The sequence below is a fragment of the Manacus candei genome, unplaced genomic scaffold (genome assembly GCF_025592945.1).
Source record: "Manacus candei isolate 608988 ecotype Guabito, Panama unplaced genomic scaffold, ASM2559294v1 h1tg000002l, whole genome shotgun sequence".
Classification (NCBI taxonomy): Eukaryota; Metazoa; Chordata; class Aves; order Passeriformes; family Pipridae; genus Manacus; species Manacus candei.
The window spans coordinates 3,517,039-3,540,096 of NW_026138050.1; the positions used below are offsets into that span (position 1 = coordinate 3,517,039).

The 23,058-nt window shown below is 47.4% G+C and overlaps 1 protein-coding gene across 6 annotated transcripts in view; it reads left to right on the forward strand.

Annotated features, from left to right (window-relative positions):
* The window catches only part of RNF216 (ring finger protein 216), a 77,309-nt gene that overhangs the window by 29,845 nt on the left and 24,406 nt on the right, over window positions 1-23,058 (forward strand). The window lies entirely within an intron of this gene.

Genomic DNA, 23,058 nt, shown 5'->3' on the forward strand with positions numbered 1-23,058 from the left:
CCAAGGCAGGGCAGGATCAGTGTTTGCCACTGAAGCTACAAGGCCTCTTGTATCACTGTAGCCACAACAATGAATTTGATTTGGGGAACTGTCTGTCCCCCAGCACAGATTTCTGCAAACCACTGAAATTCCTCTTGAGAGCTTTAACCCTGCACTTGTAGCTGCCGTAGCTTTGGGTTCTCACACTGAGGTGGTATCCCCGTTTGCCTGTATTGTCTGGAGAAGCTGAAGTTGCCAGCAGTGGACTTTGCATTCTGACATGAAAATTGAGCTTGCTACAGGGAGAAATCTGCTTATGAAAGATGCACAATTCCATTTTAAATCTCTAATCTCCAGACAGGTTTTGCTGACATCTACCCCTTGCGTGTGGGAAGGGAATGTAGAGCTGATAGATTGTCCCAGTGTTGGAGCAAGGACGTTTGTTAGGCACTAGGTGGCAATGTTGATTCACGTTTAAATATCAATTTTTTTTCTTACTGCTCTTGCAAAAACCGAATTGTTTTCAAAATGTACGTGTCAGCACCACAGGCAGAATTTAGGCTTGAAAAACTTGAACCCTTCAGTGTGCAAAACGAATTGAAGTTTTTTTCCCTGAAATGTGTAATGCAGCAGAGTAGCTGTGGTAAGAGGGATCACTGCTGAAGTGTTCCTTTCCTTCTGCTTTGCTGTTTCATTTCCTTCCCAGTGTACTGCCTTTTCCCCCCCCTCCCGGGGTTACAGCATTCCAGTGGGCTGGATTTCTGGTTTCCTGGACAGCTTGTGTTGATTCATTAGCTGAAAATCTGCTGAGTAGCTTTGTGCTCTTCTTAGGAAAAGTCTTTAACGACTTTAGGATTTGAAGTCGAGGGTGAGGAATTTGGAGAGCAGGATGTGGTGTCTCACAGCATCAGCTGCAGTGGTGCTTCATGTTCCCGCTATCTCACTCTCTCTCCAGAATGGAGAATTTCAGTTAATGCTCTTGCTTGCAGGAAACAGTTGCCCTTAGGGAGGAAAGGGCTAATCTAGGGAACTCCACAGAGGTTGGAGAGGATGCTTTGGCTTTGCTAGCAGTGCCTCTGGCAGACTCTGTGGTGGTGATGACTGATTCTGGAAGGAGTCCCTCTCTGCTTGGAAGGACTGCACTCGCACAGCTGAACCTAAAGTGAGGGGAAGTGTGGAAAGGGGAAGGTCAAAATGTGCCTCTCCCGAAACCTCAGGGCTCTTCAAGGGTGGGGAGAGGAGGACCAGATGGTGGACCTGTTGTATTCCTGTGCTCCATCACCTGAGCCTTTGTCTTGCTTTGGGAGTTCATGTTGATACTCTCAGGCTTTCCTTCAAATCTTGCAGGGAGGTTGATTCATATTTGCACCAGTTATGGATATGTTGTAAAGCAAGTGATGGGAACCAGCTGGAAGCTTTAATTTTGGCTGTGTATCTGTATGTGGGCTCCACACTAAGAGCTCTACACATACCCAGGTCACTTCTTATGCATCTCACCTGTAGTTTCAGTCATTTGAGCCTTGCAGGGACCAAAATGTGGCAAACTGTAACCTGGGCAAGGGGCAGAGCTGCTGCTGTCCTCTGAGTGCACGGAGAGCACGGGGATGAGCTGGCACCATCTGCCAGGGCCACTCTGGCTCCAGCTGTGTGGCGTTAAGTTTGGCTGCTAGCTAGGTGGCCAGGGCTTGAATCTTAATATCACAAACAGCAGGGTGGAGGAAAAGCTCAGGCAAGGAAAAATGTCGTGCAAACCACCCTTTCTGCGTGTGTGCAGTGTGAGCTGGTGCTGGGCAGAGGCAGCTTTCACTCAGACCTGTCTGAGTATGGAGATTTTGCTCCATAATGGGTTGCTGAGTGCACACAGAGCTGGCCTTCCCGCTGACAGGAGTTTTTTCCAGCCTGCTTGGTCAACCTCCATCTTGGAGGGATCCCTGCATGGAAGCAGTGCTCAAATTTATCCTCTTTCATGATGTGCATTTCTCCTCCCAGCACTGCAGGGGAACCCAAAGCTGGTGATTCTGTAAAACAGGGAAAGGCACATGTTGCTCGTGGAGTTGTGCAGCACTGGGAAGCGAGCGTGCACTTTTGCACGGTGGGGGAAGTGCTGTTTCCCACCAGAAAAGGAAGCCCATCCTCTCTGCTCAGCCTCCCTCCTCCCAGGACCCCACACTGTTGAAGACAAGGCTTTTTTTCCCAGCTGCTGCCGCTGTCCCTGGGCTGTCCCTGGCGCTGCGTTGCGGGAGAGGGAGATGGTTTCCCCTCTTTGCAGTCTCAGCACAAAGCACTGCAGGGCTTTCAGCCAGCAAGAGATGGGGAGGTGAAAGCTGCCGTTGCCATGGAAATAATGCATGCACGGAGCAGCAGAGGAGAGCTCGAAACCCCCAGCACTCATTGCATAGCCAGGCCACACTGCAGGGACTTGCATTTCCAAGACTTTTCCTTAAAACTCCTTTGCATGGCATAGTATTTTTGTTACTTTATTGTACTGAGTTGTCTGTCTCAGTGCTGGCAGAGGGTGTAAGGGGTGATGGCTGCACAGTGTGGAATAGCACTGCTCTCAGCCTGGGCAGCTGCCATTCCTGTGCAGAGCTCCTTAGTCCATCCTTAGCGGACTTTGGGGACTGCCTTTGCCTGCTGGGTGCCTGAACTGCCACACTGGACAAGTGAGCGTTGATGTGCCTGTGTTAGTTGGAGAAAATCTCTGCTCTTTCACCTTTTCATCTTCAGATTAGCCTCTCTGGCCACAGCAATCCCTGTGTGCTTTAATTTGCAGCACTGAGACTTGGTATTTTAGGGGATGTCTTGTTAAGCTCCTAGAATGTCTCGGGATTGATTTTTGATGTGCTGGCTGGGAACAAATGCACCCAGCTGCTTTTAACCTTCATTTTCTGTTGGAAGCGAGACAGGTTTAAACTTGTAGCGAGCTCTGGCTGGTGAGCTGTGCCTGAACACAGCTGCTCTTAGCAGGGCACCAACACGGCACCACTGCTGCTGTTAATGAGTGTAAGTCACACCAAATGCTTTGCAGAAGCTTTGGCCTGAGTGGTCTTGCTGAAATAAATTGTTGCATGATCAACAAGACCTGAAGTTACAGAAGGAGGTGAGGGGCATGCTGTGACACTCTGGTCTCTGTACCTGGTATAGCAAGGTTCAGAGGTGGGTAGCAAGGCAGCCCCACCTATGGTCCAGTTAGAAGTGTTTTATAGGGTGCAGGGGGAAATGTTTGTGCAATCAAGCCCCCAGCAGCAGGGGATGTGTTCAGGATGACACAGCTGTCCAAGGATGTCATCCAACACATACCACAGGGCCCATTACTTCTGTGTTAAAGGCTGGGCTGTGCTGCCCAGAGCTGCCCTGCCTGACTCCAGATGTGCTGTGGGTTTAGGCTTAAACTATATCAAGATTTGTCACTGGCGGGGTGTATATGCAACATGGAAAAGAAAAAAATTGTTCTGGTAGAGAAACTGAGCTTGTCCAAAATGCCTCAGAGTAGGATGTACATACGGAGAATTATTTAATTCTCCTTGTTTTGCAACATGTTTTCCCAGCTGTTGAAGTCTGCTGTCTCATTCAGCTTCCTGACAGCAGCACAAACATTTTGAGAGTCCCGTGGCCCCATCTCATTCTCTGTTCAGACATTCTTATTGCCGTTATCCGTATGTTTTTCCTTCAGCCTGTTTATTTGGATTTGATTGTTACTTGGAGCTTAGCCCTGCAGCTGTAGTGGGGAGCAGAGCTGAAGGTGGCACTCTCTGTGGCAGGCCCCTCTAATACCCTTCTGGTGGCAACGACCTCACAGCCCAACGCCTGTGTTTAAATTCCCATCCTCTTGTGTCTTTGGGAGCGTGGCTTAGGAGGATTTGTCGGGGCAAGGAAGAAAAGGAAATGCAGTGTGGAGAACCTTACTACATGTCTTGGTAGAATCACTGAATGGTTTGGGTCGGAAGGGACCTTAAAGACCCCACCATGGGCAGGGACACCTTCCACTAGACCAGGTTGCTTAGGGCTCTATCCAGCCCGACCTTGGACACTTCCAGGGATGGGGCTTGGGAATGGAGCACTTCGGTCCAGAGGCCTGTTTCCTACTTCTCTGTGCTGGCAGAACAGTCCAGCACATCTTCTCCTGACTCTGCCACGTTCTCCTCAGCGTTGCATCCCCGGCACCTCCTGCTCCGTCGCTCTCGGCTGCGCCCCTTTTAAGCGAGCCGTGCTCGGCTCCCTCGGTGCCAAAACCACAACAAATGGCGAGTTTCCGTCTGTCAGCTCAGCTCTGTGCTCAGCTCTGTGCTCAGGCTCTCCACGGCTGGGCAGGCGATTTTCATTTTTCTTCCATAAAAGGACATTGGAGCTCGGCTGCAGCAGCGGAGCCGGTGCCGAGCCGCAGGCGGGCGAGCGGCGATGCTGATTCCCTATCTCCTGATTCCCTATCTCCTCCCAGGGATGGGCCGAAGGGAGGGACCAAGGTCGAAGGTGGGGTTGAGGTGATTGTAGGCAGCAGATAAAACCCTAGTAGGTTTTATTGCCGAGTCCTCAAGGAAGGTAGATAACAGGAGAGTGGTGCCATGCAGGAAGAGTGCTCACACACACTGACCCCCATGGGCTGCCCCATCAAGGTGGGGAGGGTCAAAGTTGCCTGGGGAGTGCTGAGAGTCAGGAGATCTTCTCATCTCCAGCTTTATGCTGGGCAAGCTGGGAGCAAACTGCAAACAGAACAAGGGAAAGCCACGTGCCAGGGATACTTCCATACACTTTGATTTTTGCTGTATGCTTGGTCTGGAGAGGAGCAGTTACAAGAATTGAGTGGTGCCAGCAGTAATGACTCCTAAATGCCCTGTTGTAGAGAAGGAGGCACAATAATCAGCTCAAAATCACTCCTTGCCTTGTCTCTCTGCCTGCCACCCTTCCTGGGGATACATAGGAAGGGGCTGTAGGAGCTCTGAGAATACCCCACCTGGAAAGAGGGTAGGAGTGGGCTGGGTTAATTGCTGTGGTGAGGTGGAGAGACTCCATCAGTGGGAGCTCAGGTGCTGCTGCTGCTTTAACAAGGTCAAGTCTATTTATGCAGTGGTATGTGGAAATGCTTCACTTGATAAATGAGTCTGACAGAGGAGGAGAGGGTGAAGCCCAGCCTGGAAATGGACCTGAGGAAAGAGGTCAGATTAAATGGGGTATCTGTCTCTTGGAGGGGAAGAAAAAAGCTGCTGAAAGCAGAAACTCAAACTAGTCCCTTTAAAAATAGACTGTGTAAGTCAGTGCAATTTCAAACAACAAAGCTTACTCCTGTGCTTGCTTTCTGCCTTTTATAGCAATATCCACTCAATGAAAAGGCAATTGTCCTGCTGTTCACTGACCAGTGAATACCTCTGTGTCAGGTCCATACGGGGTAGCAGTGCTACCTTCCCTCCAGAGATTTGTCCTTTGCCGAGGAAAGGTCCGGGAGTAATAAACTGAGCACAACTTCATGTGGAGATGGAAATTTAAGCCTCAGCATCTTGTCTGACCTCTCCCTGAGCACAGCCTCTGACTGTTTAGGCAGAGGGGCCACTGAGTGCAGCAGCACACCTGTGGTGGTCAGCGGTGTGAGGGCACTGAATTGGGAGATAAGCTGATGGATTCTGTGAGGGGTTGGATAAGAGCACCCTGGCTGGGGTGTGAAAGGCCCTTGGCTGCCTTGAATGTTGGCAGAACAATCCCGTAGCCAAACTGCTGGGACTGGAAGGACCCTGAAACCTGTAGTCGTGCTGAGGCTGAGACCCACTGCAGGCTGAAGTGAGCTGGAAGCTTTGCTTTTTCCTCCTAGATCCCTTTGAAAATGAAAGGGAGGAGAGGTGTTCTTCCATTTCATGCAGAGAACAAGAGAGGGAGTAATGTAACATGGTCACCCTAAATCTTTGTATGGACCAGAGAGCTCAGACTTCTTCATTTGTTTGATTTTTTTTATTTTTAAACAGTGAAGCAGCTTCACCTCTGTCAACTGTCTGTCCTCACAACAGGTACGATGCCCTGGGACTGCTGCAGAGCCCTGTACAGGTGCCCTCCATGGCAGTTTGAGGTTAAAACTCTTCTGTGTTTGCAGAGTATTGGAGCAGGGTTATCGTTTTGCTGCTGCAGTGGAAACGGAGGTTCGAGAGGATGGAAAAAGGCTGTTCCTAAGCCAAATTAAAAACATTGTTCCGACCTTACTCAAGAAGCTGTATCTTCCCTCTCTTTCCTCCCCCTCACATTCCTGTCGTAGTCATCACTGATCTCTAACCTCAGCTTCATCTGCCACAGCTAACCACTTAAAACATGCACTTAAAAAGCCCCATACACCTCATTTTGCTGTACCTTAGTGCTTCCAGGGCAGAGTTATCTTTGGAGGGGCATGAGTCAGCAGCAGAGGTTTGGAATAGCATCATGTCAGGGCAGCTGATGATTCCTCCAGGCCAGAGCCTGAGATGGCCTAACCTGGCCTGTGGAGTGCGAGGAGGTGTTTTGCTTCTCCTTTCTGTTTGCACATAAACAGATTTCAGCAGATGACACAGTCATCAGACTTCCTGAGCTAATACAAGGCTGCTGCAGACCATGGCCATTCTGGAGGCTGTCAGTAGAGTTTGTTTCCTAATTTGGTCACAGTGTGCTCAGGGCTGGCCTGCTTTCCTTTTTTTTTTTTTTTTCACTGCAAAAACACCCATTCTTTTCTCTCATTGTCATGGAGGGGAAGCTGTTTGTATCTGAGATCCTCCAACTCCTCTCACTTCCTCTCTGCAGAGGAAGTGATACTTGAAAGGTCTCTGAAAACACCATGCAGTTCTGAAGCTCATCCCTCCAGTTTTTTTCCTCCTTTGCCACTCTTCCATGAGCTCATCTTAATGAGCCTGCTGGCTTTTTATCCCATCTGGGTAGTCATCTGAGCCCTTTGTGCTGGAGGACTTTGGAGTAGTTCTCTTTAGTGTTAGAGTGAGCTGTGCTGCAGTTAAGTAATTGCACTGATAAGCTTGATTTATTGAAATATGTATTTCAAGAGAGATGTGTGTGATTTCAGCTAATGGAAAGGGCACGGGTGTTGGTTTGTACCGTATCACTTCACAAGAGGCCTTGTACCACATTGGAAACTGTAAATGCCAAACACTAGGAGAGAGAACCTTTCAAAGGGAGCTCAGATTTCTTATAAATCCTCAAGAAAACTAGGGGCCACCAACCCCTTTAGAAGATCTCTGCTTTTCGGCGTTGGACCTGAGTCAGTGCCAAACACACCGCCTTCCTCGTGTGCAGGAGGCACTTCAGCCCTTCCACTGTCCACGTGAGTTTTCATTCAACAACAGAAACAGCTGAGGAATCAGCACCAGACCTGTAGGCTCTTTTATTGCTTTTTTTTCCTATGCTGGTCTTAGCAGGAAGAGAGAAAATAAAAAAGCTAGTTCCCAGGTGATGCAGTTGAGGATGCAGTTCCAGCAGCTTTATTCAGTGCCATGGGGAGGTTTGTGTGCCCTATGTGGGGGTGAAGCTGTTGCTGTCGAGGGAGCTGCTGTCAGCCGGAGAAGACTCCTTGGCCTTGGAAGCACAGGGAGATGCTGGGTTACCTGTTCAAACCCAGCTCTATTTTAGGTTCAGAGTACATGTCATAAACAGCTTCATGAGAGCCTCAGGTTAAGGTGTGCCCGGAGCAGCTGCATTAGTGGCATTAAAGGTTTGGCTGTAGATGGGCAGGTATGGGCTGGTCTCTGCTCAAGTCCTCTGGAGAGAGAGGAAACTTCAGTGCGTGTCATGTGTGGGGATCCCAGTTACTGTTGACCTCTGAAACATGAGTAACAGAGAAACAGGAACATGAAGTGGTGAGGCAGCAAGTTTAGAGGGGGGAAAGGGAAGGTGAAACACCAGTTTACTTCTAGTTTAGTAAAAATCACCTCTGTGTGTCATTCGTATTTGCATATTATCCTCTAATTAGCCATGACTGACTCACCCACCACTTCCACCTGAAAGGAATTATATGTTTTGAAGTGGATGGTGTATAATCTCAGTAGGCCAGCATTTCTCCTCCTCCTTCCCCCTCCCCTTCCAATGCCCCCCAAAACACATTCTATTGCTTTTAACCTTCAAGCCTCTCTTCTTCTACTCTCTCTGTTACTACTCTTGCATTATTAATGGGACTGTAGCAATTCAGCCAGAACACTGACATTACTAATTACTACTTGTAGCAGAGGAATGGGGAGCAAGACAGAATCTGGGTCAGGAAATGTTGTCATCATAAAGTGATAGCATCAGAATGGGGAGCAGAACTCTGTACGAGCAGGTTTGCATTGGAAATGTCTCCTTCCCCCCTCAGCACACTAAGTGCATCCTCCTTGCTTATTTGCTGCTTGCAGATGGGCAAACCACCTCACACACCACAGAAGGGTTAATGGACCTGTAATTTCCAGGAGCAGAGGAATGGAGTGATGGGTTGTGTTTTGCCTGGCAGCACTTCAAGCATCATAAAATTCATGTGCTCCTCGTTGCTGGAGCTGTAGTAGGAAGCCCCTTCCCCGGTAGGTGTCAAAGGCTGAGGAAGCAAAGTGGCTGTGTTTGGTTTTGCATTCAGCGAGAGCCTGTCGCGCTCAGGTTGTCCTTGGTAGTACCAAGGGCATCCTCCAGCAGCAAACAGCTCACTCTGCTCTGTGTAAGGCAGCATGGCTGCCACGAAACCAGAACAAGAACGTTCTTTTGGGGATGCAGCAATTAACCTGTGAATGCTGGGCATAAGAAATTGCCTGTTTCTGGTTAATGGAGCTGTGCTTCTTCACTCAATTGGGCAGAGCATCCACTTGGGAATCTGGTGTCCCTTGGAGGCTTTGTGTGAGCAGTTGTGCTGTTGCCTTAGCTTGTCCCTTCAGAGGGGGGCACGTGTGAAATGGGAAGTGTTGTTGGCTGTAAAATGTATTGACTCTTATGGTAAGTGACAGTCAGGGAAGGTAAGCTCCAAACACACACCGTTGTCTCCAAGTAGTCAAAACAGCTAAAATACATGGGTCAGCAACAAAACACAACCACAAAATGGATCAGTCTGTGCTGGCAAAGGACAAGTCTCTCTCCCAAAAAGATGCCTTAAAAGAACAAACTGACATCTAATCTCTCCTAGAGGTATAACTTTTCTTGCAAATGACGAGAGGTGAGAGCAGGGCTCTGGGTGAAATGTCTGGCTCGAGGTGTCAGATTCCCGAGAACTCTCTTGGAGACAATGAAGGGACCATGTGTTTATTCCCTCTCTGTGCTGCTGTTCCCAGTACATGTGAGTGCCTGCCCGTGCATCAGTTGGGTGCCACCGTTTTGGATGGATGTGGGGGAGCATCAAAGCAATCGGCGCTCGGTCCCTGCCAGGCGGTCGCGCATCCCGATGAACTCGGAGCTGCTTCATTGATATTCCCCGGGAAGGCGGGAGCAGCGTGACTCCCTCACAAGTCAGATGGTAACTCACACAAAGCGAGCTCGATATTTAGGCTGGGCAGACTTGACAATATCGCCTTTCAAAGATTATCCTTTAAACTGTCCTAGTCACACACCGCCTTCGGCGCCTGCCTGAGCCTTTTGTAAGGATGAGCAGTATTTAAAAGAGACGCTGGCTGCTCTAATCTCTTCTCCGTGGGCTGTAAAATCTACCCTGCTGTAGCTCGCCAACTTTATTTTCTTACTAATCGTAATACATGTAGGGCTCTTAAGTCCTGGCTCATATTTTATCCCTGGTGGTGGTGGGGTTGCCTGTTATCTTGAAGTGAGCCCGAAGCAGAGCGTTGCTGGTGCAGCTGAGGGCATTTGAGGGAGAGAAAACATTCCCACGAAGTGGGAGCTGGTGATAGGCAGTAATTTTTACTGTATTTAATAAAGCCATTGTGGAGCTGGAGAGGTCTAGAGTTTACTATCCCAGTATCCTTTTTTTTTTCTTCCCCTAAAGACAAGTACTGATTTGCCACTAAAACTGAGCTATGTCAGTAAGGCAAATGCTCTTTCTGTCCAAAATTTCATGTGCACGTATTTAATTAAAAGGCAACAGGGTTAATGAAGCTTTGAGTGCATAAGGCCTCATTCCCTGAATTTAATTTTCTTTAATTGCTCCAGAGATTGAAATTCCCAGCTGTGGTTGTTCCCTAACATGTGAATTAAGGAACCGGAAAGGGACAATTTGATTTGTCTCATTCAGTGCCAAATTCTTCCTCTTTGACTGAATTTCCATCTCTTAGGTTGAAAGGAAACTAGATAAAATTGCTTTCTTAATTTGGTGGTTTACCTTTGCAGTAGAATTGGCAAAGCTGTGACCTGCTGACACTTTGCACACTGGGCAAAGTAAAAAACAGGGAGTCTTTGTGTAGGTTGTGTCACTCCTCTGTAATGTATTGCAGAAGATTGAGAGCAAATACAGTTTTTATTCTTCTCCTGCCCCAATACCTGTCATTGCATTCAGGATTGGTGGGGTTAAATCAACTGAAGCGCATGGCACAGCCCAGATCAAACCAGTGCAGTTTTAGTGTGCAGTTTTAAAATTAAAACAAGAAAAAATTAAAATGGTGGTTTAGGGGGTTGTTGCTCCTTTACAGGAGGGTGTTTGAATAGTGGTCTCTGTGAGAGTCAGGGTCTTTTTGTGGTCCTCTCCTGTTAACTGTTGTGTGAGCTCATAGCCCAAGCTCTGTCAAAGGGCAAAAATCTGGAATGCAGCAGATTCATGAACCGTTGAGATGATCAGAGATGGGAACAGCCGATTGTGTTCCTGACTTCATTATACTAAAAGCTGATGCCCCTTGCTGAATGCCCTGTATGTGGTGTGCTCTGTCTCTATTGTGGCAGATGCTGTCAGATATTCTGAGGCTGCTGTATGTTTTGTGTCCTTATGGGCTTGTTAGCAGCTAGAGCCTTGACTAGGTGCTTATTAGTAAAGAAAGCTTCCAGCAGCAACAGAGGACATCAGGGTTAATTTAATGCACCCCTAACAGTGGAACAATAGCAGCAACAAGTCTTTGGGGTTTGCCTTTTGGAGGTCTTAGCTGTCAAAAATCCATGGGAAAATATGTAGTAACATCCCCTTCATGTGGTGGAGACCTGCCCTAACTCTCCAGCACATGGTACTGATGGATAAGCATCCCCTACCTGAACAGGTATTTGAGAGCTGTTGGGCTTTCCCACTAAGAAGCTGGTGGATGCTAATGTATATGGTGGTGTCTGGGGTGCTTTTGGGGGATTGTTGTGGATGAACTGTGCTTTGCTTTCAGGAAGCTATCCAGTCTCTTCCTGTTGCTGTGGGAAGAGCCACCCTGCAGGTACTTGTGGAGCTGGAGGGGTGCAGGGGTGGGTTTGGCACCCAGCACCCTAGAGAGGCCCATTTGGAGAGGTGCCACAGAGGTGCCCTCCATGTGTGAGCTCTAACCTGTGGAGCTTTAACCATCCATATCCACCAAATGTCTGCCTGAATCCGTAAAACCCTCGTGATTAAAAAAAATCTAATCGTTTTCTGGCGTTCTTTAATCCTTCTATATTTCCAGTCAGCCTGCTCATCTTCAGCTGAGGTCAGCACAAATTCCCCTCTCAAACTTGCACTTCTGGCCTGGAGGAATCCACCTTCTTTGCTGCTACCCAACACCTCTCCTGAGCCTTGATGGTTTAAGTGACCCCTGCCCTGCTGAATAACTCAAGGCCAGGTTGTAGTGCCGGGGGTCAGGAGGTGCAGGGCCTGGCCTGTGCGTGGCTGCTCCTCCCACCATGGGCTCGGGGGGCAGAGGTGATGCTTTAAGTGGTCTCTGTGCTGCTACCAGTGTAAACAGAGCAGATGTTTCCCCGAGCCGGGGGAGCATTAATGGAATGTGTCGGCCCCGGCTGATGTAAAACATCGCTGCGAGTTTTGGGGCTGAGGTCAGCGGGACTGAAAGCGGATGGGAGTTTAATGTGGAATCTGCCTCTCCAAGCCGAGGGGTCAGCTCAGAGAGCTGTGGCTAATGGAAACGTGAGCACACTTGTCATAAATCAGGGCCAAAATGCTGAACAGGCACCGCTGCCGCTGGATCCCGCGGCCAGCGATGGTTCTGTAACCACCCTTTAGCTGTTGGGTGGCTGCCTTCCTCCCTGGGTGCCCTTCGTGTCAGTGTTTGACTTTAGAAGGGACAAAGAGAGGCTGGAAACGGGGGACTGGGGGAAGCTTTGCCTCCATGGGCTGGGAGAGCCCTGCCTATCTCACCCCCTTTGCCTTGGCCTTTGTGGGATCCCATGGCTGCTGCGTCCCACCCGTGTGGGAATGCCAGGAGGGCCGCTGGGATACTGTTTTAAACAAGTTGTCCTCCTGGTCGAAGGAGATGGATCGTGTTTCTGCTGTGAGGTTGCTAGGAAGTCCTGAGGCATCCAGGAAAGCGTTGTCGAGAGGCAGGAGGCAAAGCAGGCTTGGCACAGCTTAGAGATCATGGGTGTATTTCTTAAAAACAAACAAGTCTTGTAAAAAGTAAAGAGCAGCACTTTTCTAGACAATGAGAAGTCGGTTTGCTCTCCGACCAAGCAGCACATTTCCCGTAAAGCTGGACACTATAACATGCCATTTGCCAACGAGATAAGATGGTTGTATTTGCTCAGTGATTTATCCCCTGTGAAGCCAATCTGAAAGAATGCTTTATTGCTCTATTTATTTTTTCAAAAGAAGCTTCTTTGACCTCATTTTTTGTGTTGGGAGCGTGCATGCCTTTGAGCTAAATCTCAAAACCCGGTCGAAATTGGGGTCTGTCTTCAGGGTTGCAGCTTGAAGCACAACATCCACGGGCTGTTTGTGGCAGAGATGCCATTCAGAAGCCGAGGTGAGCAGCTCTCCCCGAGGCCTTTTCTGATTGAAAAGCCTCGCCATGATATCCAGCCTCATACACTCCAACAAAGACGGTCTGCAGCTTAAAGGGTTTGGGCTTTTCTCCCTTTCTGTGTCCTCCTTAAAGGGCAGAGGTTAAAACAAAACAGATGCTCTTGGATGGTGTCTCTGCTCTAAGAGGCAGTTGCTGTGCGAGGCTTTGGCTCCTGGCACGTGAGGCGAGGATGCTCCCTCCTGTCTGTGAGCGGATGTCAGGCTTAATAAAAAACCCGGTCTGAAAGAGCCAGATGATCCCCCGAGTGCTGGTGCTGTTATTGCATTACCTCCATCCCTGAGTCTGTGTGTGCAATTATCCATGTAAGTAAAACCTGGAAGTGCCTCCTTACAGGACGTTCTCCCCAAACAAGGGAAAGGATCGCAGCTATTGGAGTGGATTGTTCAGGTAGCTGGAAGCTGTGCCAGGTTATGTGTTTGCTGGTAGCCTGCTGCTATATTTAGTTTTCCTTGGCCTTCCAGAATGAGCACGTTGAACCTTTCTAGATATGGAGGTAGGCTCAGCAACAGCCAGCCCTGAGTACATCTTGCCAGCTTCTGGGCTTTCTAGTTGTTGTTTGCAGCCTTGGTCTTTGCTGTTCCGTGTCTGGGGGAGAGGATAGCGAGATGAGGTTATATGAATGAGAGTTGGTTTTGTAGCTGTTCTGTCAGCAGGTGAAAGCTGGGGTGTTTTTTTAGTAAAAGCTTATTTTTTTGAAGGGTTTTGTTATCATGTGGCCTTAACCCTTTGTGTCGTGTTTCAGGTGTGCAGAGTGAAGAACAGGCACTTTGCAGGGGTCAGCAGGTGCCTTTTCTAGTTCTGTACTGCAAACAAGCATGCAGATACTTTCAGACACAAATTTCTCTTGCTATGAGATCTTTGTCTAGAATAATTCTGACCTATCCATGTAATTAAAATAAACGTTCTTTTTCTTCTTGGAACTTTATTCTGGTTGCAGCTGTTGTATAAGCTATAGATTTCTAGATTTGTGTCAGAAAACCATGACTTCAGACCACTGGGATTTTGGTGGGTGGGTGAAAGTGCTAACAGATTAATGAGTTTTACTTAGCATCTCCATCTGCCAGACTAAACTGTGTTTTGCACAGGAGACTTAACACAGCTGGTTTGAGCTGGTCTCTGAAAGCAAAGCACCCTTTACCTAGTCCCAGCTGACCCCTGATCTAAAAAAACAAGCACTGCCCTTTCAAAAGGCAGTGCCTTGTGTATAATTATATTTGCCCAGAGAAGCTGTGGCTACCCCATCCCTGGAAGTGTCCAAGGCCAGGTTGGACAGGGCTTGGAGCAACCTGGGATAGTGGAAGGTGTCCCTGCCCATGGCAGGGGGTTGGAATGAGATGAGCTTTAAAGTCCCTTCCAACCCAAACCATTCAATGACATACTTGCTTCCCCTGATCCAAGCACTGTGATGAACTCAAGGTGTACAAATGAGGCAAAGCAATGATCATACAGAGAAATGTAGGGGATCCTCTAAAGGCCAGGTCAAAGCCCTGAGTACTCACCAAACACCTGGATCAGGTTCCTTGTCTGAAACTCGAACTCTCACGTACTGCTGTGATGCTTGCAATTACTTTCCTTGTGCTTTACCCCCACAAGGAGATAACTGACTCTATACCACAGATTTTAATTTCTCTCCATCCCAGCGTGGGTGACTGGTGGCAGAGGGCAGTGTTGGGAAGCGATGGCTGTGCACAGCCACGTGTGTAACAGTGCAGTGGGCTCCAATCTCTGTCGCTGCGAGGGGCAGCCTCACAGTGCAGCTGCGAGCAGAGCTGGGGTGAGCAATGAGATGGCCTGATCAGGAGAGAGCTGCTGTGCATTAGCTGTAGCTGTTGGCTTTTCTGTTCCCTCCTGCGAGCTCTGAAAGTAAATGGGAATGAAGTAGCTGCTGAATAAGAGACATGTTATGCTTTGCCTGCATCCGTTTAGAGGTGGCAAGTTGCCATGGCTAAGACAGCGATCAATTATTATTCTGAAATCAAGGATTATTCTTCAGATTGTTTTTGTTTTTTTTTTTTTTTAAAGAAATGGGATATCTGTCATCACCAGTGCCCAGAAAGTATATGCAAAATGAGTGTTGCAGTTTAGTGTAGGTGCTGTGTGTGTGCCTGCACATACACACTCTCCTGCCATTCCTGTATGCCTGTGCTTTAATTTTTTCATTGCCTGTGAGACTGGATAAACAGCCCCGGCCCCGAGGAGCCCAAAGGCACTGGGAAGCTGCAGGGTGTGGGGGAAAGGCTGGCCTGGCTGATTTGGCTATGTAAAACTGAGAGGTATTTACTCAACACATTGAGTGGACTGTTGTTGTGTGTAATGAGTTATGCAACTGCACAGCCGTACCAAAACAGACCTCTGACAGTCCTCTGACTTGTCTCCCACATGGAATCATTACAGCTGCTTGTCAGGAAGATACAAAATTCCCATGATCTCTTTGCATGTGTTATTCCAGTTTGCTTTCTGCCCAGAATGCCTCTCTGTGTTGTCAGTGAACCTTCTCGCCGCTGTCTGTGGGCCTGACGATGTGCTATCCCAAAAATTTGGACTGGATAGTTCCTCTGAAGTACCTCACATCACTATGGAAAAGTGAAAGCATCAATGCCAATCACTAGGAAAGCTGTTGTAGTCCTTGAACTTGCATGGTGGGGCACACAGAGCCAAAGATCATATTTTCTTTATATTATGGCATTAGGGACACCAAGTGTTTTGTTCTGATCCTTAGTCAAGTATGACAGGAAGCCAGAAGACCCTTAAAAAAGTTTAAAATTATTCTCTGCAGTCTAGAAATCTACCTTACAGTAAGATGTTAAAGCTAAGTCTTTAAGGAGAAATGTTATGAGATCACTTGATGAGTCTGTCAGGGTACACCTCCAGAGATGTGTGTAATGTTTTAAATGTAACAGATAATGATAAGTTAGTATTAAAAGTCTAAAAGGCAAAGCTGGCTGCAAACCCATGCTTTGAGTCATCTTGGAGCTTTTGGATCAAGTTGGATGTCTTGATTGAGAAGGAGGAAGGAGGAGACTTTATACTTAATTATAAACAGAATTTTTGATAGAGGGAATAGATGCTTTTAGCTATTTAATGGTCACTTCTGGCTCATTCTGCCTTGAAGTCTATTGCTGTAACATCATCACAGTCTGTAGCCCTGTGATTTCAAGCTGTGATCCAGCTAGATTGGCCAGGCTAGGTGTGAAGAGACATGGCTGGCTGACAGACTGCAAGGAGGGGGAGGCTGGACTCGGTAGGTAACGCTCTCCTGAGGATCCTGTGGAGAAACTAAGCACCATTTTGGTATTCAGGAGCAAGAGATCTGTGTGAAAAGGGCTGTAGGTCATCACTGCATCCAAAACTCTGCTTTTTGGCCTGAACTCTGCAAAACAGCCTTTGTTTTGGCGTGGTGGTTTGTTAAATGTTCAGGCTGAGGGTGGTTATTTCAGTACATGTATACTGAGAGAAAGGTCATGTTATAAACTAGGGCTCCTGGATTTCTCCTACTGGACCAGTGCACGTGGATGTGGGTGTGCAGGAAGGTCCTGCTCTGGGTTATTCTCTGCTCATTTCTGTTTGTGACTCTCCCCTTAGTGTTGAATACAGACATATATTTAGAAAAGGCTTGTCTGGAAATAAACTTCTCTTTGCAGCACTCCACCTCCTGCTTCGTATTGCAAGACTCTTTGTTCTCTCATAGTAATTTTCCAAGTGGATTAGTGCAGGTCACCAAGGCATCCACATCAGTGAAATACAACGAGGTGTTACTGTCATCTCCCAAAACACTCCAGCACTCACCCCATTGCTTATCAGCCTGCACTCCAGTAATCCTAATAGCTATGTCAGAGCAAGATTAACAGAAAATCCTGGCAAATATTTATGGTTCACTTCAAGGTATGTATTAATCAGGAAATGTGAAGTGGGGTAGATGCTTTATGAGGAGAGCTTGGAAACCTTGCTCACGTGGGCTCAGGGATGCTGCCAGGCTGGTAAACTTCTGCTGGCTTGGGGAAAAGGTGTGGGGCTGATGGTGCAGGGGGAGATGCAGGGGCATCCCCCAGGTGGGAATGGGGAGAGGAGCAGCTACAGATCAAAAAGGGAGGATAAGAATTTGTGTCTCAGTTGCCCTTGTATGGCAGCTCAGTAGTGAGTGAAAGGAGAAGAAACACAGACAAAGCAGAGGAGGAACAGCTTAAGGCTGCAAGAAGGAAGCAGAAGAGCCATGCCATAAAGCAAAGTGGCATCTGGGAAATTCTGGGGAGGCAGCACTGGTAAGGGAGGTGATAGTTTTAACCATGGTGAAGACTGGTTCCCTTTTGTCTGTGGGGCTGTGCAGGTTTCTGGAATTTATGGAGTGATATGAGAGGACTGATGAGGTACAGATTCCTCCCCCAGGGTACAGCTAGTCCCAGGTGGATTGGGTGCCTGACTCTAGTAATGCTGAGGATACTTTCCTAGTTTTAAAATTTCTCATAGTTTTTATGTCTGTGCTGACCAGAACCATGGACTCGGGGGCTGCTGTGGAGGGAAATCTAGCGAGGAAGTGTGCTGGATGCTGCAGTTTTGCTAAAGTCAGAGACTAGTCTCCAAAGGGGAGAGCTGGAAAAGAAAAGGAAACTTTCTGGCTTTAAACTCTAAGAAATATCTGTACTGTCCTTAGCGTACTATAGTCAAAAAATGCTTTGTGCCTGGCAAGGCTATGGTGATCACTAATGCTTAAAATACCACTTCCTTTTTTCCAGAAGGGGGGAAAAAAGCAGGATTCTTTGTAGTTTGTGTGGGTTTGGGGGGTGTTTTGTTCTGGCTCAGCTGCAGAGCTGTGACACCAGAGGGAGTAGGTGAGCCTCGAATAGTTGCTTTCAACAAAAACCAGCAGCAAATAATCACAGCCTTTGCAAGAGGTAAATTAAAACCATCTCCAGCCTGGGAAACATGCACAGCTCAGCATCTTTTCTCCATAAATATTTCCCTGCTGTTGAATCTCTGTAACCCCTTAGGAGCCCAGCAGCTGTGCTTTTCCCTGCTAAAGGCGAGCTGCCTCCTCCCTCTGTGCTCCCTGAGTGGCTGCTGGACAGAGATTTTGGACCTGTCCATAACTGAACTCTGTGGCTCTGTCAGAACTTATTGGCCTGGAGAAAGAGTTGGTGTGAAACCAGTCTGGCCTTTCCTGCCTGGCACTGGGCAGCCTGACATCCCTGTGGAGCAGTTGTTGGCACTGGAGCAGTGGATTTGGTCATTTCCTTAGCTCCCCTCAGGTGTTTCTATTGCTGAAGCAGCACTTTAGCTCTGGAGGAGGTTGGTCTCAGTGTCTTCTGTCCCCCTTTAAACATGGGGGTTGTCCAGTCCTTGCACACTCCTCAGGGATCACTCAAGGTACTGGAAGTGTGCATTTTTCACATTTGTGGGATCAAAGCTTAGTCTTGCAGGTGGATCATGTTCTTTCCCGCCCAATCTCAACGGCACTGCATCCTTGTCTACACAGAGATAATACTGTGAGGAAAACATGGAATTCTGCTCTGAGGAAGCTGAGAGCAAGCTGCCATAAGAGGGCTCCAGAGCCCTGTTCTTGAGTAGGATCCTTTGTGGAGTGATCTTCCCCTTTTTCTCTGTCAGCGTGTCCAAGCTGCCCTAGCAAAATCCTCTTACGCCTGCTGTAAATATTATTATTATTTTATTGCACTGCTCAGGCTAGTTATGAACCTGGTCTTTTAATTTTAATCAGTACGACAAAAATGTACCGTACTACAAAAACTCCCCAAATAAAGCTTCTTTCTTTGAACAGAGGAAATTTGATTTAGTAAGACTTTTTTTTTCCCCTTCTCCTGTTGCAACCATAACCCTATAGCAGGAACTGTGTCAGTACAGATGCAGGGAGAGGTTCATCTGTATGCAGGGTGCTGTGTGCCCGTCTGGTAACAAACACAATGAGGCTGGGGATGGATTTGGGCAGGGGAGGGAGTTGTGTTGCCATGACAATACAAATTGCAATGGATGACTCTTCAGATAAAAGCACCACGTTTCCAAAGGAGGAAAAACAGTGTAATATAAGAGCAGAAAGATGGTGTGAGTTCCAGCCTTAAGAGATGCAGCTTGCTAGAAGAACATGGGGCTCTAGGTGCTAATTCTGGAACTGTTCTTCCCCTGGGGGTGTTGAGGAGCATTTAGAAGGCCAGGCAGGAGCCAGGCCTCCGCTGAGTAAGCGTCCGGCAAGTTTTCCATGCAAATATTTGGACGTGCAGTAATGAGTGCCAGTAATAGCTGAGTGCTGACTGCACCATGGGAGACACTGGGACTGTGCACTGATAGCCTGGTTACCAGTGCAGATCCAGCTGCCAGTCTGGTACAGTCAGGCACATTGCAGATGGATAACTATTTATGTTTCTGTTGAGCCCCGAGCAGATTCCTCTGGAGTAGTCAATGTCCCCTGGAAGCCAGAGGCAGTAAGGGTGTATTTACAGGGAAGATAGTGAAGTCCCATAGACTAGTCCTTCTGTAAGGGCTTTTTAGGAATCTCCCTGCTGATCCTGTTTAGGTGGAATGTTTCTAATCCTACTGTGAATCCCTGTGAGAAACTGGGTTTGTTTTCAGTCATGGCCAGTGTAAGATCTGTTTTCTGTTTAGACCTGGCACTTTTTTAACACAGACCCCAAAGTCCACAGTAAAATGGGCTTTTTTTTAACTGTCGTTCTCTCAAAACTGTTCACGAGGAGAAACTGAACTTACCCAGTTGCCTGTAATTCAAAATGTGTTATGATTCCACTGGTGTCGCAGCCAGTTGTGTCTTGTTGCTCACAAATAGACATTCCAAGGAAGGATGGGATAATTAGAAGCAATCCAGTGATTCTTGTGACTGTATAAAAATAACAGGACTTTTTCAGGATGTGTTATTTTTAGGAGCCTCGTGTCAAAAAGAGTTTGGGGGGGGTTGCATTAGAAAACAGTAAAATGAGGTGTCATACCTGATTTTTTTGTGCCTTTTTTTTTTTCCTCTGAGTAAGATGCATGAAGGTCTTGCCTCATAAAATAAGTTGGCGCTGTAAGTTGTTGGGACAAGTAACACAGGCCACTGACTTGCTGGCAAGGGAACATCAGCATCAGGTTTAGCAGGGACCTGCAATCAGCCAAAGGAAGTGAAGATCTGATTTAATTAGAATGTGTTTCAAATAATACACCCAAAGAAACCTTATAGCCTGAAGCTGTGTGATGCCTATCTGACCTGTTTAATTTGGTGGTTTACTGTGTCTTGGGGAGGGGGACTTTTTCCTGTCCTGTAACGAGACCCTGCTGTAAGATAGGATGTTTTTCAGGCTTCTCCTGGAAAGCTGCTCTTCCAAGGGAGAGGTTCTAGATTGGTGACCAAAACCAAAAAGTGAAGATTTTGCGGGTTTTCTGTTACAGCATATCCTCCTTGTGCTCCTGGGAAGTCAAGCACTAGTGTTTATGTGGTAAAAAAGGGGGAAGAGGGTTGAGGGCCTCAGTGGCTGCTCACTGTGGCTGCTGGGCAGCAACTAACCTGCCACACCAAACCCTCCCACAAAGGTACCTGTCTGTAGTATGTGTTACCAGAGGCTGAGCTTATGTACCTGAACATGGATAAATGAAATTCACAATAAATACTGGAAGTGGTCTTGGATGTTCTACTGGTGGGATTTTCCCTGGAGATCAAGGGGAGACTTTTGGGAGATGCCCAGAGTAAAGCAGCTTGTCCTAAGGTCTGGTGTGGGACAGAGCAGTGTTTCCTTTGGGATAAAGGGTAAGGAGGCAGATCTTCAGTGTTGTCTGGTTCCCTTCTGGCTGGAACTCTTCTGGTTTGAGAGGCTGGTGCTGGGGAGGGGAGATGCACCAGTTGTGCATGTGGGAACCACTGTAAGGAAGAAACCTGGAGCTGCTGCAAGTACAAAGCACCAATTCTTTGACTTTCTTTAAAATGATAAAGCTCCAACTGTGTAGTTTTCTCAATAATAGCAAACTCCCCCCCAAAAAAACGACAGTAAATGATGTCTTGAGATCTTAACATGTCCTGTGAGCATTACACTGACTTTTCTCCCCAGACACTGCTGTGCTGACATTATCTGCCCTAATAAGACCTGACAAACAGGGTTAACTTTTACTTCTGGACTCATAATCAGGTTTGTGGTTTCCACCCGGTACTGCTGTATTGTTTGATGTGATTCTGAAAGTGAAACAAAAGTGAAATTTTCCTGTCAGCTTTTGCTGTTGATGCATCTGAAATGCAAGGGGCAGTGTGCTGATGGCAGCCAGTGAGCGATTTTTTTTTTTCAGTGCAGGGTCATCTCACCTTCATCTTTGTGTAAGTGGGTTTGAGCATGGCTGTGGTTATTGGTGTAAAGGAAAGAGAATACTTTTTCATTAAAAAAAAATAAAAGGAAAAGTTAACGTTGCTGATTGTATAATTTCTGACTCCTGGTATTTTTGGATTGAGCATGTCCACATTTGAGGTCAGCAATCCAGAATAATGTCTGATGGAGGAAACGCAGGGGTTTGTTAAGCAAACATAAACATGCCATAACTAAAAGGCCAAATGCATTCCTGATGTAAATGAAATTTTCAGCTTGTTAAGCATCGTTTTCTGGCAGAAGCATAAGCAGGGTTGTGTGGAAAGGTGCATATTGGGTCACCAAGGCAAAGGGTGAGTCGTGCATCTGCAGTGCCCTCACAGAGGCTCCCGACTACCCGGGAGCCCAGGGCAGAGCTCCCTGAACACTGCTCAACTCTGCCTGTTTGCTGCCATCTCTTTTTTTTCCCTCCCCTTTTGTCTTCCTTCAAAATGAGACATCTGTGCTCCTCCACTGTCTGGTGTTGGTGCCCACATGCGTCCCTGATGGAAGCGGGAGAAAAACCCTTTAATCCTTATAAGGGGGGATGGTTGTGGCCTCTGGTGTTTCCGGAGTTTTAAGGAAGTCCCCTAAGTTCCTCCTTGTTGACTCCCCTCCGAAGAAATGTGACAGATGGGTCTTTTCCTTTTATGGCCAATAACCCTGGTTTCCCTTTGCAATAAAATCCTGGGTCAGAAGTGGAAGCGAGAAGTCGGGGAGGAGGAAGGGGCTGGTCTGACCAGCTCCCAGGGGGTGGGGATGGGATTTGCGACATAATAAATTCTAGGCTAAAATAAACCAAGTTACAACATCTACCAGGAGGTGCTGGGTTGGTTTGTTCGAGGGGTGCCATAGGTTTTTAGTTTTGTTGCTGAAGACAATTAGGAATTGTGACTCCCCTTAATTTCATGGGGAGAAGTTTATCTCGTCCAAACCCAAGGTGGTTTTCAGAGTCTGATTGAGTCTAGATAGCTCTGATTGACTCTAGGTAAGCACAGGAGGACAATACACACTTCTTTCCTACAATCACCTTCAGTCCTTTACACCAAGCAAAATGTCTTGGCCTATTACAGATGTCTTGGAATAGTTTGACCCTGAAGAGCCATTTTCTACAGCAGTTAATGTGGTCTCTGTGCCTGGCACTTGGTACTGGTGGCACTCATTAGCTGAGAACAGGTAATATTCCTCTAGGTGGTAATTGCTGATGGTGTTGGGAAGCCAAAAGCCAGCTTTGTCAGCCAATAATGTCTTTTACAAATCATCCCTGGCTCCAAATGGTTTGATGAATTTGAACCTTAAAAGTATTTTTCTAATAAAGTCAGTCTCCTGTTTCTTGCTACAAAGTGCTTCATATCCTGTTTCACAAGGTTAATGCAAATGGCTCGTTTGGCACTCGGTTTAACTGCTCCATTTTTAAGTGGTACAGCTCGTGTTTGGTTCCTGCAGAACCTGTTGGCCTGACACTTTAGTTTTGGTTCTAATGTGGCACTTCAGCTCTGAAATTAAAAGGGGGGGGGAAAAAGAGAATAACTTGTTAGGAGAGTCTGTGGTGATGTTCCCAGGACTGTTTCATTCCAACCACCCCTCACCAGATCACGGTGTCCGGTTGCAGGTTGGGACTTCTCTTCTGGGGAAAGGTGTTTCCATTCCTTGAGGCTTGACTATGGGAAGGCCAGTGGGGTTTGCTGACACAGAAAGCCTCTTCCCCAGGGTTACCAGCTGGTCAGTAGGAGCTAAACACTTCCCCATGTGTTGGAGAAGCACTTTGGAAGTGGTTTTGAGTAGCATCCGCATATTCTTCAACTCTGTTTTAACGATGGGGTGTTTGAGATCACACCATTTTATTTTTTCCTTCCTCTCCTTGTCTTTACAATAGACATCCCGGGAAAACGAGAACAGGATCTGGAAGTGGCTCT